The 20,058-nt window shown below is 39.9% G+C and overlaps 1 protein-coding gene across 14 annotated transcripts in view; it reads right to left on the bottom strand.

The window, feature by feature from the left end:
* Positions 1–20,058, bottom strand: part of cacna1c (calcium channel, voltage-dependent, L type, alpha 1C subunit) — a 205,506-nt gene that overhangs the window by 132,298 nt on the left and 53,150 nt on the right. The window lies entirely within an intron of this gene.

Raw genomic sequence — 20,058 nt, 5'->3', positions numbered from 1 at the left:
AAGTTAACTGTCAGCTTAAATCACTTTCTTTGTGTTTTTAATACATCACACATGGTTACTTGCAATTGCTACTGTGTTTCAATTTTCTACAGCCTGGTAGTGGTTGACTTTGGAGGCTTCAACAGAGTTTGAATTGTTGACACATCAGTTAGTGGGCCCTGTATATTTTTCAGACACTGAAGACTCTCCCTGTAGAATAGACCGATGACTAATATACTCCCATCTGTCAAACAGAGCTAACTGTATGCTGTTTAGTTCCCCAGCATATTGTGTAGGTTATGCTGTCTATTCACGTTGTATCAAAACACACACCACCAATCATCAGAAACTGCTGGCTGATGTAGTGATACTATTAGGCTCATTTCAATTCAAAATCCCTTGTCATTGTTTTTTCTTTTAATTGCTTTAAAATAAATATAAAAAACATTTGTTCCCTTTTTAAATGTGATCAATCCCTTGTCATAATTTCAAAGCACTGGGAGAGCATACATTTCCCTGATTTCCAATTTTTAGAATGACAAAAAATACTCATACATTTTTCATAAACAAAAGGCAAACTTTCATGCAGTCATAAGTTTATAAATCAAAAACTGTATTATTTGACAAATGAAAGAATTTGTAGTAGAGTACTAGTATGTTATTATGACAGGGGCCTCAGAGTGAAAAACCAGACATTCACTCAGTGTGGGGAAAATGCAGTGTGATGTCAGGTCTGGGAAAAGACTGCAGAAAACAAGTGCACACAGTGGAATAAAAGAAAAGAAGAATGTTGGAGAGAGAGAATTACAATAATCTGAGTGAGATTATATAGTTGTAACATCCAAATTGTAGAAATAAGACGAAGTGAGTAAAAGTAAGAGAGTGCGGATAATCCATACTCTATGCTTAGCCAGATTAAAGACAGTTATAATATCCCTTCAGCCCCTCTTTCCCTCTGACATCTCAACAAGGATTCCCGCAAATGCTCTCACCCTGTACTAGATTACACACTGTGAAATGACGTAGCCTCCCATATTCTGCTTTGAGACAACACATATTTGTTATACTTTGTGTCAACAACTGACATTAATACAAAAGATAATCATGCAAGTAAACAATGTGTCTGTCAATGGATAACAGAGTCATTGCTTCAGGGAAACTACAATATATTTTTGAAACTAAAAAGTCCCACTTACTAATGATATTAAATATATATTTCAATAAAAACACATGAGATTTTGTTTTTGAGTAAATACAAAAGTATACTAAAAATCTTTCATTTCATATTGACACTTCTTCTTGAGAAACACAATTGTTAGAGGACAGAATCACTTGTGTTCATGTACAGAAAATGCATATAACAAGAAACTCTGTAATGTATATTGTAACATACACATTAAGTGTACATGTTAGAGTGCCCTGAGACAATATATTTCTACATAGGTAGCCCCCACTGGAGAGAGAAACCTCCATCTTGGTAGTGACACTTATATGCCTACAGTAATTTTAACAGTGTTTTGAGCAACATATCAATATGCTGATTTCAAATGAAATCACATTTGACCCAAGATAATTCCCAGTGTCAAATTCATAAATCCCATAAAATGCAAAGCTACTTTATGTAGAAAAAGAATACAAAACTTTAAGAACTCCTGTAGGGTTAATCCAGCTTGTGCTGTTACAACAGAGATAAGGAAACAGAAAAATAGAGAAAGAGGAAAAGGTGAGAGAGAGATGTGCAGGGGTTAGAGAGAGGAGGCTCAGAGAGATAGACTTATCCTGTATGCTTAGTACGATTACAGGGTGGTAACAATATCCGCTGAAATCCCATTCCTCTCACTTCAGATGTGTAAGTTTTTACATATGCACTCACACTGCATCAGGACCTGTGTCATACATTTATCCCTGAAGCATCTATCCTCACATGTGTGTTTCTAATCACCTGAGGCTGCTCATACTGTGACATGTACTGGTGCTAAAGTCATATACTGTGTGAGTCATGTGTAACTTAAGTCAGAAACACACTTGCTCAAAGCCTAAGTAGCAGCATACCTGACCTCCCCTCTCTTTAATTCACTCACTGCTAACTATTAATACTATTTATCAAAAGGTTGTTGCCCCAACCATACGATTTGGTAGGGAAGAAGAAACTAAATGAGATGATAATTCTCATTTTTAAGTGTTTGGCAAGTTACTTAGAAAATGTAATAGTTCACTCCTTACTAATCACTCATTTACAGTTTACATTACTCAACAAACTACATTAGTTAATAATTTCATTTTAGCTTACTTTACTTGTGCGCTACAAATACCTGCTGTATCAGTGTGTCTTACAATAATTCCAAAGCCACCACTTCGACACATTTTATCTTTTAACAAAGCAGTGAAACAGGTAGTAAGCCTTTTCAATTAAGTAAAAGTAACAATAACAGAACTTAAAGGTACTCCATTCAGAGTAACAGCCCTGTGAACTATTAAAATGTAACGTTACTATTCATAAAATGTACTTACGACATTAAAAAAGAGGTGCTCAGAGGCCTTGTTCAAACACCAAACATTTTGAGTTGTTACAATAGGAAACGAACAGGTGATACTAATCAACACTAACGATGCTAGTAAAATGTGACCGTGATTTAGTATGCGCACTACCAGGAAACCAAAGCTGCTGAATGGAATTGAGGCATCATTAATTTTATAAATTACACCTGGGCTCTTCATGCTATAACATGTCCAAGTACTGTAAGACATCAGATAGTACAGAACGTACAGGAAGCAAAGTAACACATTTTGAAATTATCTATGAAAGGTAAAAGTACTTCAAGGCGACTACATTACTCACCTGGGAGGTTGAGAAATTTTACAAAGAGCCCGCTAACCTAACATTGTATTGGGCAGTCAGCTGCTAGCTTAGCCGAACACACGAACATGCTCCAGGAGTTAAGCAAAAAAAATAAAAATGAACAAAACACCTACATAGCCTGTAAACATAACATATTTAGGATTACCAGAAACCTTGTCCTTTCCTTTGGAGGGAGGTTAGCGTTAGCTGACACGACCCGGCCTGTGCACCAAGCTAACCATCGTAAACCAGCCCAACTCCTCTTCTTCCCGTCCAACAAGACAACAAACAAACGTTACTGGAATTTATAGCTGTAATGCAGCGACTAAATCTAAGCTGTAACCTCTAACACTGCTTCTTATCGGGGAAAAAATTAATTCTACCCATAACGATAATTATTTTGAAAGTGCGTCACGTCCTTACCCACCTGTGCAGGCAGACCGGAGCCCCCCTTCCTGCTCACGCGACCAGGTCAAAGAGGAGAGGGGTGTTTATCCTTAATTGGGTCGGGTAGTTGGGTAATACATTGATTACTTTAGAATTTTATGTTATGTTGTTGTGGTTTGTTTGTTTTATCCCTGCAAATGAATTTTTTCTGTTTTATGTCAATAATATTTGTATATAATATTTGTTTTGGATTATATGTCTGCAAATATTTAGGAGCAGTGTGTGCTTTGAATAGAGTGATAATGCCCAAGGAGGTGTTCTTTACATTCACCAATGGTGAAGTCACTTGGTATCAGATGCAGCTGTGCCTTATGGGAAATGCCATTGTGGTTTCAATTTGGAGCATATCTTTCATCTCATTACTTGGCTGGGACTACATTTTCCTCATTTTCCCCAAACTGTGGGGCTGATTTTAGAGGTTTTCTGTTGTATTTAAAAGCAGAAAACCTAGAAGTCAACAGCAGATGTTACTTTTATCTTACATACAAGCATGTATGATACAAGCATGATGATCCTCCATACTGTAAAATATCTCCCTCATTCTCCCCACCGTTGACTCTAGTGTGAGTTAATATCTGTTTCCTGACTGCTGTTGCACATCATCATCACTCTCTTTCACTCACTATCTCTCACAAGCATACACTTAGGCAAACACACATACACATAATCACTTTCAGCATATTGTACTGCTGCATGATCAGTTTATCTCACACTGCCTGCCCCTCTCACAGGGTGTACCCCACTGAGAGTGTGTGTTTGCACGCATGTGTGTGTGCGTGTAGCCACACGAGTGAGCGTGGGAGGATTAGAGGAGAGTAAAACTTTAATAATACTGAGCTCACTAATCTGTCTGTCCGACCACATGTCTTTCTGTGTGTCTGTCCTGTCATGTGCGTACACACAGTCATGTTGTGTGTGTGTGTGTGTGTGTGTTGTATGATAGACTGTGTACTGAAGTGAGTGACTGTAATTCCATTAGCAGCTCTTCATTCTGTGGAAACATGATTCTGGCTAAAGAGGAAAGGGAGGAGAAGGGAAGGAGGACAGGATAGAGGAAGAAAATGAAGGACGAAGAGAGCAGGATGCAGGGAGTGAGGGAAGGAGGTGGATAAGAGGAGAGAAAGGGATGGTGAGAGGATGGAGATTAAAATCTAGGAAGAACAGAAAAAAGAAGATGAGAAAAATGAGTGGAGGGCTAGGGTGCTTAACTATGAGTGACAGGGCTTAATCCAATAATTTATCTGTCCATCATGTGACTTTCTGGGCAAAAATATTTAACACTAATTCCCGCTTAGTATTACCATCAATGCAGTCAGTGGTGTTAATGCAGACAAAGGTTTCCACAGTGCTTCAGTCAATCAATGGCTATTAAACTACTACAGTCAAGGGTTGTAGCTCTGCTAATCACGTTAGCAGCACTACATTAAACATAAAGGTGTAATAGTACAATTTAGTTTTACCACAAATACATTATTAGGGCCCGAGCAACGAGTTGCGTGGGCCCAACGGGGCCATGCAACGAGTTGCAAGGACCCTCTTGTTTTCGGTCGGTTTATTATTATTATTATTATTATTATTTTTTTTCTTCTTTTTCCGCCTCTTTGATCGCCTTTTTGAGGGCCTTAACATGCGTCAAAACTCCTGAAAATTTGCAGACGCGTCAGGCACGGCGAAAAATTTAATAATTTAGGGGTCTTGAGCATGGGTGTGGCAAAATGGCCTCGGTAGCGCCACCTACATTTTTAAACGGAACAGCCCCTCAAGCCCGTTGCGCCTAAAAATCTGAAAATCTGCACACATATGTAACATCCCATGACGCACCAAAAAGTCTCTTGGAGCCATATCCTAAACCCAACAGAAAGTATTTTTATTTTGACCGGAAGGTGAAAAAATTGTGTGTTTTTGGCCATTTCCAGGGGCCGCTTGAACGCGAACTAGTCCTAGACGCATTATCCGATTGACTTCAAAATTTGATAATTTGTTCTTAAGACATAGACGAAGTTAAATTGCAAAAGTTTCGGACTTTTCATTGAAGGGCGTGGAAGTTATGGCCCCTCAAAGTTCGATTACTCGCCACGAAACAGGAAGTTGCTTTATTTTTGCTATATTTCGGCCATACTTTGTCCAAACTGCATCAAACTTTACAGGATTGTTAATGGTACCTATCTGCACACATCCATATGTCAATATTCATACAATTGTTGTAGCGCCACCTATTTATAGCAGGAAATGACATATTTTATAGTGTGATGTCCAGTTTCTAGACGGGTGACCAGATTCACTTCAAATGTTGTCAGCCCCTCCTTGACAATTTTTGGAAGAAGTCCTCCGAAAATTGTGAGTTTTGGTCGAAGCGTGTGCCGGTTCTGGCCCGTCAAAGTTCGGAAACCCAACTTCCTGTTTGAAACCTCAGATTTTGGGGTAACTTCCTGTTGCGACTCTCTACTTTATCCTACAGATGGAGCCATTGTATTACTCTTTGATGGGTTTTTGGAAGGGGGTCTCTGTGTGTGTGTGTTTGTGTTTGTGTTTGAGGGGGGAGGGGAAGAGGAGTCGATTGAGTCTGTGAGAAGCTAACACAGGGGAGGATACAGTCAAGAGAGCCAAGAGCTGTCACAGATGATGAGCTCTGAAAAATATTATCACAGAAAATAATTAGCATAAAAGCTTTTATTTTAAATTTGTTGCAACAAATTCAGGTTTCTTACAGCGTTTTCCTTATTGAAAACTAAATTCTACCTGAAATGTATCAATAAAAATCTTCTTTTGCAGTTAATGTCACCAGTTTATAGTTTAGTTTTAATAGCATTCCCTGTCACTGATGTGCCTTTAATTATCGGTTCTATCAGCGTTCATTTATGTGTTTATCTTACGGGGGTGAGCCACCTCACAGGTTGGTTATATTACCTGTTGACCTCAGCTCAGTGAGCTAAGACAATGTTTAATGCAGTGTTTTTTCTGATATGAAAATGGATATTATTCAGCACATCTAACCTCAGCAGGCCCCTCTTCAGAAACTCATATCTGCAGATGTCAAAGCTGGCTCAAAAAATTAAACTGGCTTCAAATTAATTTGAAGGAATTGTAGGTTATTTTGAATTCATGTAATCTTACCATATGTCTCCCCTTGACCAAAGTCTTTACAGTTTGGTTTTGATCAGTTAGGAAATTTCACAAGGGGTCGGCTGATATTTTCATGTTACACAGTGTACGGCGACAGGAAAAGTGCACGTCTACATCCACCGGCGTCGAGGTGAAACAGCTGAATATAAGCCACTCAAGTTGACGACAAGTGCATTGAAAAGTAAAAGCTGCTGGCCTTTACCTTTTCTTTGTCAAAGCGCCTGTTTGGCCAGTAGTTAGTAAAGTAATCTTTTCAGCGTTGTCCACAGTCTCATGACATGTTTAACAGGAAGCACAGCACGCTGGTTAAGCTCATGGCAAACTGTTACTAACAGCTAAAATGAAAGCTTGTCTGTATGTAGTCTAACTGGTTAGTTTGTCACTAATCTCCAAATTTTGCAAATTGCTATAAACTTCACTCTCTTAAACCAGTAACAGTCTGAGCTGGACTGATAGGGGTCTGTATGGATAAAGATAAAATCCTAATGATACCCATCCCTACAGCTGGTTAGTGGCTTCGCCCTGACTTTAGGCAGATGAGATATTCACTGTTCAAATAACTTCATTATAAGCCTTGTTTAAGCACAAATGATTTATATATGCACCCAGTAACAGAACTTAAAAAAAATGCTTTTGCTCAAAGCTCAAAGCTTGTAAACTCAAGTTAAAACTGAGTTTTATCTCCTTTTGGGAGGGGGTATCTGTGTGTGTGTGTGTGTGTGTGTTTGTGTTTGAGGGGGGAGGGGAAGAGGAGTTGATTGAGTCTGTGAGAAGCTGCCACAGAGAGGTTACAGTCAGGAGAGCCAAGAGCTGTCACAGATGATGAGCTTTGAAAAATATTATCACAGAAAATAATTAGCATAAAAGCTTTTATTTTAAATTTTTACATCTCGGAAGTGTGAACTGTTACGCCAGCGTGTGCCCTGCGACCTGCGTTGACCCCGCGGTTGCCGGGGTCCCGCGGTCGCTGCTCCCCCGACGGGCGCCGGGTGCGAGGGCCCGTTCAACGCTGCTCGCAGCTTTAATTGTCCTTAAAGCACTGCAGTAAATGGCTATACTGGTCACTTATAGTTAGTGGTTGTAAAGTGAAATCAAAGGTTCATTTGATATCACTTCCTCTCTAATGAATTTTCACCTCTATACATACCCAGTTTTGTGGTATGGTATTTTATGCGTAATATCATAGATCATAGCAGATATTGTCATAGTGGGAAAAGAACAAGTGTCACTGATACAGCTAACAATGGCTCTGTTCTCTTCAAGTATCCCAGTAAGCCATGACAGTGACCTAGCATGCAAACTGCCAGAAGCCTAAAACTGGAGTAGCTACAAATTCATCCATTACTTTTATTTACACCTTTGCTATTCCTACTGTGACAAATCTTCCATGAAACAGCTTTTACTAAGGGCAAGACGATGTAAAGATGTTTAAAGAGACTTTATACATCAGTTCATATACAGTGAGGACAGTAGGCATTCACTCTAACTGAACTTGAAATGAACCTAACTGAGGCGAACTTGAGTGTGAACTGAACTGCAGACTGTAATGAGCTGTGATACAAACCAAAGTCAGTTGAGTTGTTATCTACTTAATGATAAAGACTGGAGAGAGATGCTATCACTGCAACTCTAAGCACTCTGCTGTAAAATGTCATTGCCACGCACACACATGCACACACACAAACAATATTGTACAAACTGATCTGTCTACTATTGCTTGCCAACAAAATACAGTGCCAGTACAAATTGTTGCAGCAAAAACCACATCAGTGAAAGAAGAAAAAACTGATCCAGACTCCAAAAGTCTTAAGTTGCCCTGCTCCTTTAATTGGCTCAACGTGATAACAGACAAAGATCGGGACCAATCAGATTATCCTGCCCTACATTAGTCTCTCATGTCATCTCCTCTGTGTGTCCTTCTCTTCTTTTCCTGTCCTTCATTCATTCATGTTTGTCTCATCTCTCACTCTCTCCCTCCATCTGCTTTTCCTTCTCCTCTGCTCATTCCAACAGGGATCTATTTGGGTGGACAGTGATGATGTAATTAACAGTCAATTAACTGATGATGACACCTGATCAGACGCTAATTAATGGGGGAGACGCACATGTAGGCATGCACACAAACACACCTTACAGCAGCGCTAATTCTCAATCCCCCCCCCCAAAAAAGAAATCTTATTAACAGCTTCACTGAGGTCCAGAAAATTGGGCCTGACCAATGGTCTTTTTCCAGCACTTTTTGATCCCAAAAGACACACACACATGCACACACACACACACACACACACACACACACACACACACACACACACACTGATAGACACACTCACACACATATACACAACAGTCCAGTCATCTGCCATCCCAGCTGAATTGTCATTTCTTTTGAAAGATGACCTCCTTTTTGCTGCTGTACCTCTTTTTCCTCCTCCTCCTCATCTTCTTTATCCCCTTCTTCCTCTCTTCCTCCTCCTCATCATTCCCAAATCCTTTATCCATCTCTCCTCCCCTCCTCCTTTCCATCTCCTCCTCTTTCCCCTACCCACAGCTATCCCCTCTTCATCCCTCCATACCTATTAACCCTCCTTCCCTCCCTCCATTCTCCCTCCTCCTCCCCCCTCCTCTTTTCTCCCTAATCTATAGAGCTGTCACTCCCTCCATTGGCTCCCCAGCAGCGGACAAGTTCATTTTCAGCCGCACACCCTTCCTCCTCTCCTCCATCAATCTGCCCCTCCTCATCTCTCCATTTTTCTCTATCTCTCTTGCCTCACTGCCTCTCACTCTTTCTCCCATCACTTCCCTCTCTGTCATTTTCAAATAGCTGACAATTATTCTCTCTCTCTCTTTCTCTCTTGCTCTCAACCATCTCTATAACTGAGAACAGCGGCCAGTCTTTTGCCAATCTGACCCACAAGACCGCTGCTTCCTCGCTAACAACTCTGATTTAGTATAAAACATTCGACATAAAACAGAATAATGGAGGTGAACTCTTGTTTCAATTTTTGGTATAAAAACTGTGATTACCATTGCTTCAATGTTTTTCAGGGCTTATATGACATCCCATCATGCTTAACCCTCATTATCATTGTCATCATAAATACCGGTTGTAAGCCTAATACTATTTTTATCCAATTTATGTGTCATCCACTCACTCACAATCACTCTCTCTCTCTCTGTCTCTGTCTCACACACATACATACACACATTCACAAACCCAAATGAAGAGCAAGAGTGCTTCTGTATCAATTGTGTCCATGCACATATATTTTGTACGCTCCATACCCTGTGTGTGCCTATGTGTGTGAATATGTGTGTGCGCGCGTCTCTCATTTGTCTCTCTCTCTTGCTCTGTCCATATGTGCCCATTATCTGGCTGAGTGAGCACACACAGACACACCTGCTCCCCTCGATGCACACGCATGCACAGACATACAAGCTCACATGCGTGCGCACACATACACCTGCTCCCCACGAAAGACACACAGACACACACCTGCTCCCCTTGATCTGTGACCCCTGAAACAGATGATTACAGTATAAAACACAGAAGTGAAGTGTGTATACACACACACACACAAAATCCACACAGCATGAGCATGACATACGAGCAGTTTATGCATGAAGTGGCAAATCACATGATCAGACTAAAGATGCTGTCTAAACAAATATGACAACCAAACAAACTGAAAACTTGCCTGTTGTCATGGGAAATTCCTGCTCATTTACTGTACATTGAAAATAAAGTGCCTCCCATTTATCTGAATACTATGGAGCAGTGAACACACCTCTGCCTGTTACAGCTGAGGTTGTTTTTGTCCTGTCAACAAAAACACACCTCAACAGGATACATTTATATTTTTTGTTATAAATGAGGTCATTTTAACAGCAAAATATCTACAGGTACTTGTAGTGCTAAACATTCATTTTTTGTGAGAACCTCCTTGCTGTTCTTGCACTTTTCATCGCAGCAAGCTCTGAATATAAAAACCCTATCGTACATGGATTTATTCATTAAACTGTAACATACTATCTGAAGTGGGAACTGAAGTGGAGGGGAAATGAGAGCATGTGTGTGTGTACGCACTCTTCCACACATGAGATAGATATGACAGTAACATGGCAAGGGAATACGTATTTTATGAATTATGCCCCCATGCTCAGTATTCAGCAGCACATTGCTCACTGTCATCTGGACTTTCTGGTTTATTACCGTGGGGCCCAGCCCTAAAGCTGTCAATCATGATTCTGGGGCACTGATTGGTTGTTGTCTTCTACTCTCAGGAGGCCAGGGAGGATAGACGGTATGTCTTTGAGGCATTGGACAAAAAAAGGGAGTCATCCATATGAATTTGCAACTTTCTGCCAAGAAAATAATGTAATGCTAAAAAGTCAAGGTGGTTGGTTAAGTGGGACTGTAGCCCCAGCCAAAATCAAATTGTGAAGCTAGAGTTCAAATGCTAGAATTTTTATTGCCCTCTGAAGTTGCATGGTTTGTTGTTCTTTGGTTCATATGCAGCTTATGTCATTTTTTCCTGGATTTTTCACAGTGTGATTCATCATTTAAAAATCCTCCAAATGGTGGTTTTTAAGGAAATTAATCAAGGCAGCTCAAAGGGACAATAAAATATATTTAATTTGTCATGTAGCCCTATTCGAATGACAATTGTTAAAACAATGACATATTACATTGAAGGTTTTAAGCTGTTTGGAAGTAGAGGAGAAGTAAAGTCAAATCAGGCCCTTGGCTGGCTAGCTGAATAGTCTGAGCCAAATCCAACAAGATCTTATTTTTTCCTGACAAAGTGAAGTGTCCAGTTTCCAGATGATTTTTCTTGATCAAAATATGTTTTTGAAGTTGAAATATGATTTTATTTGAAACATACTGTATACTGTAGTACCTGATTATATTTTGCTAGTCAAATCCCTAAACACTTAAAACTTACACATAAGAAGTTAAATGGGGAAGTGCAGGACTACGACGGATATGAAGCTATGATGGATATGAAGCTACTGTCAGTAGGTGGTTACTTAGCTTAAAATAAAAATGGAATGGGGCAGAAAAGTTAGCCTAGCTCTGTCCTGCACCTACCAAGCTCACAAGTTAACACATTATATCATGTCTGTTTGATCCATACAATAACTGAAGTGTAGAAATGAAACACTGTGGTTTGGCAACCCAACATAAAGCTACAACTTAACATTTTTACGCATTGTTTGTGCAAATGCATATACATAATTTTTAGGCTGCAGAGTTGCTTTTTCAGAGCTGTTGTGTGAGCAAGTTGTGAATGGACTTTTTGAACGTATGAATAAGTGTGTCCACAAGTCTGATTAGCTGGATCTGACTGCTAATTGCCACGTGAAAAGGGGAAAAGTCTCTTTAATGTTGCATCTGTGGCAAAACTGGTTTCATTGTCAGTTCTTAGCACAAGCAGCTTGGCAGAGTCTCATTCTAATCTATTGCTGTTACTGTATAACAGAATTTGACAGTTATGCCTCAATTTACTGCACAAAAAATGATTGATACATTTACTTCTTTATATAAATCTAATGGAGGACATGTATCAAATTGCTAACACACAGCTGAAAATGAAGTCACTGAGCTTTGATTTATCACAAAACCAATGCCAGCAATGGCATCGGCATTCCTCCCTGAAACATAAGGAGCTGTGATAGACAGGGAGAATGAATGCGGGGGTGAGGCCAGTGAGATAGACAGATAAAAAAGAGGAAGAGAAAAACAAAGAACTCACAAAAAAGAGAGAAGTCAGGGTGAGCATGAGGAGGAGGAAAGAAGAGCAAAAAGTGATGGAGATACAGGTTGTGTGGAAGAGGAGGAGAAGGAGGAGAAGCAAGAGGAGGAGGAAAGCTTGTTCACACTGCGCCTCCGTGCCGACCTCGCATACACACATATTCACACACACAGTGCAGGCAGCAGATATTAATAACCACTTATTAATATTCATCTGCAGTGGAGAGATGTGAGGCCAGAGTAACCCAGTTACAAACTGTCTCTCTACCTGTCTCTCTCTGTGCGTCATTCCTTACATCTAATGTTATGTTCGTGATATCTTTTGGGTTCTCTGTCTTTGTATTGTACAAATTAACCATTTGGCTGGCACCTTTATCCAGTTTACTTTCACTGAAACAATACAAACAGCTTCTGTCTCTGCATCATGAGGGCTCTTTGAGCTATAAGAATAATTTACAACATCAAAGTGCCTACATTTCCCAGACTTTAGGAAAATGATATATCTGGCTACTGTGTTTTGCTTGTGAGATACAGATTTAGGTTAGCTGACATACAGTATTTATTAGTGATGGGTCCGGAGGAGACATGTATTGTTTGTTAATTCATGTTTAATGTTTGAATTTCTTGAATCTTGCTACAATCACTTTCTCCCTTTCTTATTCTTCTTATTCTGTCATTTTTCTTTTCTTTCTCTCCTGTCTTTGTCTGCTTGTCCTTCTCCCTCTCCCTCTCCACATCTGTCCTTTACATTAGTAAAGGGCACAATGGGCTCCTATAATGTATAGTATATGCCATTCAGACAATGCTTTCATCCAAAGTGCCCTGTGGCAAAGTAATTGCATACATTTTCTGTACGTGTAGTCCCACTGAATGGAACCTCTAACCTTGGCAAGGTCATTGTGATGCAAAACCAGTTGAGCTGCTTATGACCACCTGTACAGTACAGAATCAGCCAGTGTCTGGAATGTTTTAGCCTTATACATAAACTGTAGGTGTCTGGTAGATGATGTTTTTATACAAGACAAGGCAATGAAGTGCAGACAATTAAGTAGCAAACACTCTTTATGGTGCTCAGCTTTTCTTTAATGTCATGTAAACTGCCCTGAGAAGATATGAACAAGGACATAGTGCACATAGATTATGCATCATATCAAACAATTACGATTACAAATAATAATACAATTATTAAAGTATGTAACTTTTCACATTACTGCAACACAGTATCTGAACAAATCTGCTCCCACATATTACTGTCCACATGTGGATACATTACTCAGTCAACCGTCTCTCCCACTTCCTGGTTATAGTTTCTGTCTCCATTGCCTTCTCCACATGAAATCATAAGACAAAAGTGACCTTTAACCAAAAAAATATTGCCACATCTAATTTGTTTTCACTTCTAGTTTGATTGTTGCATTGTTGCATTTGTATCGATTCTACTGCCAGGCTTTGAAAATATCACCAGCCAGAATCCAAACACTGATGGATGTCTGCTTTGGCTGCTAATGGTGCAGTTTTGGCAGCAAACCAAGCCATCGTCTGCACGCTCAATTGTTTGTTTCCTTAAGTCGACTTGTAAACACAACATTTGATGGTAAAATATGGAAACAAAAATGAGTCTGAAAATATTCCAACTTTTCCTCTCAATTTATATTACTCTGTCATTCCTGTTGAAATGAACATGCTCCAGTACACTTTAAATAAACCTTCACAGTGGATGGGTTACCATCGCTAAGGCTTATCATTGCCAGCAGTGGCCTATATTAACTAATTATGTATTAATAGATGAGCTCATCTAATGGCAAAACAGGAAAAGACCCTTTGCATATACAGTAGGTGTGACTGTGTGCTGTGTGTTGAGCCTGCATATGATCCAACCTGTAAAAAATGAGTGCAGAACTACAAGTATGTTCTCAATCAAAATTCCCTTTGGCCACACTGATACACAGATGAATCATGTCAAAAATCCCTACTGTTACAGTTCAAACAAAGTAAATTTTGTATTTTTGTCTCAGTTTAGTGACTGTTCCACCCATCTGTTGGAACTATGCACTTTCTGTCTGTGGGACCCTGTTTCCATCCCTGTCAACAAGCTACCCGCTTGTTTCCTCATGTCAAAAGAAACAAAGAAACAAGCAAATGCACTGTGGCATTTTTTTTAGAACAGCAAACAAAAATCAGAATCTACGAAAAAACATCTCACTTTCAAGGTTGTTTCTCTGCTTTCCTGCTCTGTTGGCTAGTTTACAGTCTTTGCCAAGTACGTCAGCAGGACTTCATCAACTTCACTCTTTTAAAAAGACTGCAGCCGCGAACAAAGCGCATTGCTACTGACTGTGACAGCTGCTACAGGGTCATCAAAAGGTTTAAGTGGAGATGTAAAGGTCAGACCTTTAAAAACACTACAATAGAAAAGTAAAATCTGCATGGAGAAAGTGACTGACTAACACTCCCCTAATGCCCTTGCACAGGGAATGTAACCCTCATTTTGCTCCACTGGGATCATCCAGCTGCCAGCAGTAGGAGACTGTGGTTAAACTGGGCAGCTGCCAGGAGGGAGTGTGTGGGGCTGCATTAATGTGAAACAGAGCATTGATGAAAAAGTAGTGAACATTCTTAAAACTACTTTCCCTAGACAAAAAAGGGAAATACATTTAACCCACTAACAAAATAAAAAAAAAAAAGTGTCTGCATTCAATACTTTTCACCTTCATTGGTCTCATTTAATTTCACAGAGAGAGATCTTTATGTGTGAGAGAGTGAAGTAATAAAAGATAATAAAACAATTTGTTAAGTTTGAGCAGAGCTTTTGCTGTTCTTTGATGCTGGTGTGCTAATGCTCTTCTGATTCCAACTGAAATAGCAGTTGTGCATGGCTCTAGATGACAGAAATAAACTGCAGACATGCTACAGCCTGTATACATAACTCAGATATGTGGTTCTGGAGTACACAGTCATAACACACTCACAGAGGCTGTTGCTGGGAAGCACATTCGAATGTGTAATATATATTTTTGTCAGCCTGTTATGATGTCAGCCATATTGACTTTGTATCTTTCATGTATATTTGGCTGCCTTAACTGTTGACAGATGGCAAAATGGAAGTTTCAGAGGGAGATTTCTCCCTTTGAAATCTCCCAGTGTTTCAAAGGGAGGTTTATATTTATTTAGAGGAAAAAAGGGGAAATTCAAACATTACTGTTCTCTGATACACAAAACCAGGGTATTTTTAATTTCTGCTGCCTCCTATGGGAAACTTTGCTTTTTGTTAGCTAGGCCAAAACAAGTCAAAATCAATATTATGTGTTTATCTTAGGGGCAACAAATTAATATTTCACAGCATCACACCCAGTCTGCTATTTTTTACGTTTCTATTTAGAGCCAAATCTGATTGTTTTCCCACAGTATTACAAACATATATAAACAATGTGCATATGATTTCTTTGAGCTTGTTTGGGATGCTCAGGAGGTTAGAGTCCCTCTGGCATTCTCCCTCTGACTATTAGAGACTAGACTGCCGGCTCCTGAACTTTAACAGGCCCCACAGGAGGAGTCTGAGCCGGAAAAACACAGCTACTTGTTTAACATAGCACCATTAATAAACAATTCTCAACACAGCTTTAATAATATCAACCATAACCTCATAATATAAAGCTATTTCCACATGAAATGCAAATTTAGACATTAAGCTTTGTGAGAAAAAAAAACCCTACAGCAGAATGATTTTGTGTTTGTCCTTTTAATGACTTTGTGTGCTCTGCTAACAAAACCACACTGTACACAGCTGCAATACACAAATCCCCACAGCCCCACAACTGGCACAGAAACACCAGATAAAACACAAAATACCTAGGAAATATGATATTTTGGGTAAGCTAATGTGGGGATAAAATAGTAAGCAATTAATGATGCACAGTTGCTGTATTAGAAATATACTGTATTGACACATAATGCAAAATGTCTTTTATACTCAACAGAACTAAACAAGTATTGAGTGGTTAAATATTTCAAGTCTATATTATCTTTTTTTCTATACTAAGCTGAGTCACTGATACTGTGCCATTAATAAAGATGACAAAGTTGGCTTTAAAATATATTATCATGACCTTCGCAACAGTATTATTGCTGAGACCTGAATCTCCATTATGGCCTAGTTAAGCAGCAGTACAACAGTGTAGGCTCACACAACATCATGTAACAAGAGTCAGCACTAATCAGATGATAGGCGCACACACAGTATTCAGTCCCTGGCCTTTGACCTATCATTAATTAAGCTCTGAGGTGAACATCCAGAAAATCAAAAATAACTAAATTCCTTGTATTGCATTCTCCTCGCGTGTTTCACGCTCCTGTTTAAATACCCCCGCATTTTTATCACACCCTCACTCGTGTCTGAAATATCCAAAAATGCTCAAGTCATCAACGCTGATACTGGGCCACATGATTAGCTGTTAGCTCCTGGGCTATCCTCTCACACCATCATGCAAATTACTGTTTGTTCATATTTCATAATGCTCTGTGTGACCACATCATGATGTACTGGTTACTATCAGTTCACCTCTATGCTGCCATAATGGATATACAGAGCAACTGAATGTACTGAACATGAAGCTGTGGTACAGTCTGCTGTCTGTTCTGTCTCACAGGCCACATACCATCAAGAGCTTCTTTTTGCCACCATATTTCTTGGTGGCAAAGAAATATGCTGATTCTGTAACTCTGCCCTGCCAAAAGTTAAATCTAAAGACCTTCCATTAAAGTCTGTTTCTTTTTTCATTCGTGTTTGTGTTGACAAATTCTGTCCACTCCAATTTTTGATCATTCAATACCTGATTATAATTAGCCTCATCCAAGTAACAGTACCTTATTCTGAGGGATCAAAAGATTGAGCAACCAGAAGAAGAACAAGAAACAAGGGTAAAAGAGGCTAATTTATTTATTTGTATCCAGCCCTTTTGTGGTTTTAAAACAGGACTGGAATGAAAGATGGGCTTGTGAATACTAGACTGGATTTTTTTAAGTGAAAAAAAAAGAAAAGAAAAAGGAGGTAAGTGAAACTGCACATAGGTAGTTTGAATTGTGAAATTAATTATGGAAAAAAGATAAAGGAAGAATATTGCTGTTGCAAATCAAAAGTGTTGTAAAATGGTTAGTAACTTTGGACTGCTACTAAAGTCATTAAGAAGAACACACCATAAAATTCCTCTTGGAACACTTGTCATTATCAGCAGATCAACCACAAATACAGATGGCCCTGAAACTACAAATGAGACTACAATTAACCACTATTAAGATTCCTTCAATAAAACCTTCATCAGCAGAGAAGAGGGGAGCCGAGGTGACGCCATTTTACTGTTGAGTCAATAAGTGTCCTCACAGGAGGTACAAATACATTATATGTGAGTGTGAGAGTGTGTGTGTGTGTGTGTGTGTGTGTGTGTGTGTAATCTCACAGGAGCAGATATATGGACCTGGAGAGAAGTTGTGGTCTTGAAGTACAACACATCAGGGAGCAATCAAATGAAGTACGTGTGTTGTAATGTCTTTGTGTGTCTAAGTGAAGACGACACACACAATGCATATCTCTGCTCTGGCCAGTAATTTTTGTGTTTAGAATTGTAAAAAAAAAAAAAAAGTGTGTGCGCGTCTGTGTGCACGCCTGTGATTAATTGAGGAGACTACAAAGCAATAAAACGCTAATGAATGTACTCTCATACTTTAGCTCGACAGTCTGGCATCGCCACGGTCTCAGAGGGAGCGTTAGGTTTATGACTCAGGTCTTACCTACCCTGCACATCCCCCATCAGGAGAGGTGGGGCCATGGGAACAGTGGTAGGAACTGAGCACCTTTTTAATTTAAGTTGTGCAACAGTGTGAAAAAAAGGCAGTACAGTATTTTTAAAAGAACAGGTAGCACACAGGTTGATAGTGGGTATAACACATACATATATGCATTTGAATTGATGGTCAAGAGGCAACAGCAACTGGATTTCTTATTTACCAGCTAAATGTGTCAATCTAAATCACTCAAAAGGCTCCAACTTGGGGTATGAGAGCATGTTGAGTGCAAGTTCTGAGACACAGCCAAGTGTAAACCCTCACTGACACGAAATGAGCTGCCCCTCTCTGGGCCGGTCATCACTATAAAAAGGCTTCTTAAGACATTTTTTGATGGGGAATCCTGTGATTTTTGCCAGTCGTACCCCCTTCCCTGCCTTGGCTTGATGGTTAAGATGTGTGCCAAAAAGTTTCCAAACAGCTTAAATGGTGGGTTTAACTCCAAACCCTCCTCTTAAATCAGCACAATGTGTACATACTGTATGTACTGCCACCTCCTTCCTGCCAGTTAGCCAGATAGCTTGACACATCTACGTCATCGTCTACAGTTAGTCAAAAACAAAACTGGCTCACCATATTAAAAATGTAACAAATGCAGTGAAAAACTCCTCAAAAGATCTTAAGTGTTTTATTCTGTTTTAGCATTTCACCAGTGAACAATTTGCATTTCCACAAATCCTGACAAAGTCGACTCGACACATGACAAATCTCATGTGAAATTCCTTGACAAAGATTAGCTAAATGTTTGACAGACAAATACAAAGTGTCTAATAGGTTTTTTGCAGATTTATAGCTCTGAGGCTTAGTGGGTGCTGGTTTATGCCTCGGCCCCTCCCTGCTCTTTATACCTACCACCCTACTGGGACATGTGGGGCCTGGGCAACAGAAGAAGAAATCAAACACCCTTTGATGAGAGTTTGGCTGCAGAGTGAAAAAAGGCACAGCGTGCGTATGTGTGTGTTTATGGATATAAATACATCAGAAGTGGAGCACAAAGGGCACTCTCTGCGACACAAACGCGCGCCACCCACGTTTACATTCACACAGATAGCTGGTAGAAATGACACAACGAAATATATGATGATTAGAGGGATTAGGGATGAGGAGAGGAGGAGAGGAGAGGAGGACATATGTTGAGTGGGAGGACAAGCAGGGAAGGCAGGGAAGGGGGTACGACTGGCAAAAATCACACACACACACACACACACACACACACACACACACTCACATGCGAGTCTCTCTGCCATCTGCAGTGCTTGCTACCTTGCCAGTCGTCCCATCCAACCAAAACTCACTTTCTCTGTTTCCCCATTCCTTTGACTTTCTCTTCCTCTTTCTGTCCTGCACTTGCATGTGTTCTTACCTTGTTTTATGTAAAAAAAATAAAATAAATAAAAAAACTGAGAAGCGCTCATGTGTACCCATACTGCGCACATATATACGCAAGACAGTTCATGTGTGTTTGCATGCATGCCTGTTGTGTGTGTGTTTCTCCTCAGTGTGCAGGGACCTCTAATGGCTACCATGAGCTAATGAGCTCCATTTAAATCCAGCCCCTCTGATCCTTCCTCTCGCCCAGTTTCTCTGCCCTGGGGCCATTTCCCTGCTCTGGCCTGGAAACTGCGGCGCGGCAGCGGCCATTTTGGCTCATTAGGAACAAGCTGCTGAACCAACATGCATGTCTCACTGAATCAGTACAAGACTAATGGATGACTGGTGTACTGGTGTGTGTGTTTATGTATGTGTTCAACCGTGTGACTAAATACTTGTGTGTATGTGTGCCTTAGCATTCACGATTCTGTGTGTATTTGTGTATGTGTGTGTGTCCATGAGGCATCACTAGTTATGGATGAGTCATCCTCAAGCACTCCAGTAGCATCATTTTTTTTCGCCGCACATCTAACTTTCCCTTTTTTTTTCGCTTTCTCTTATTCTCTCCTCTCTCCAATTCACTTCCTCTCTTTTTTTCTCTCTTTTTTTGTGTCACACTGTCTTCTTTTTTTTAACACAGTTAGAGCAGCGGAACCAAACTGACTCCTCCCACTGTGTAATTAAAATGTTTGGTTGAGATCATGTGTGT

The sequence above is a fragment of the Lates calcarifer genome, linkage group LG18 (genome assembly GCF_001640805.2).
Source record: "Lates calcarifer isolate ASB-BC8 linkage group LG18, TLL_Latcal_v3, whole genome shotgun sequence".
In the NCBI taxonomy this organism is placed as follows: Eukaryota; Metazoa; Chordata; class Actinopteri; family Centropomidae; genus Lates; species Lates calcarifer.
The sequence above is the reverse complement of the archived record's forward strand: the minus strand, read 5'-3'. Positions and strand labels throughout refer to the sequence as shown.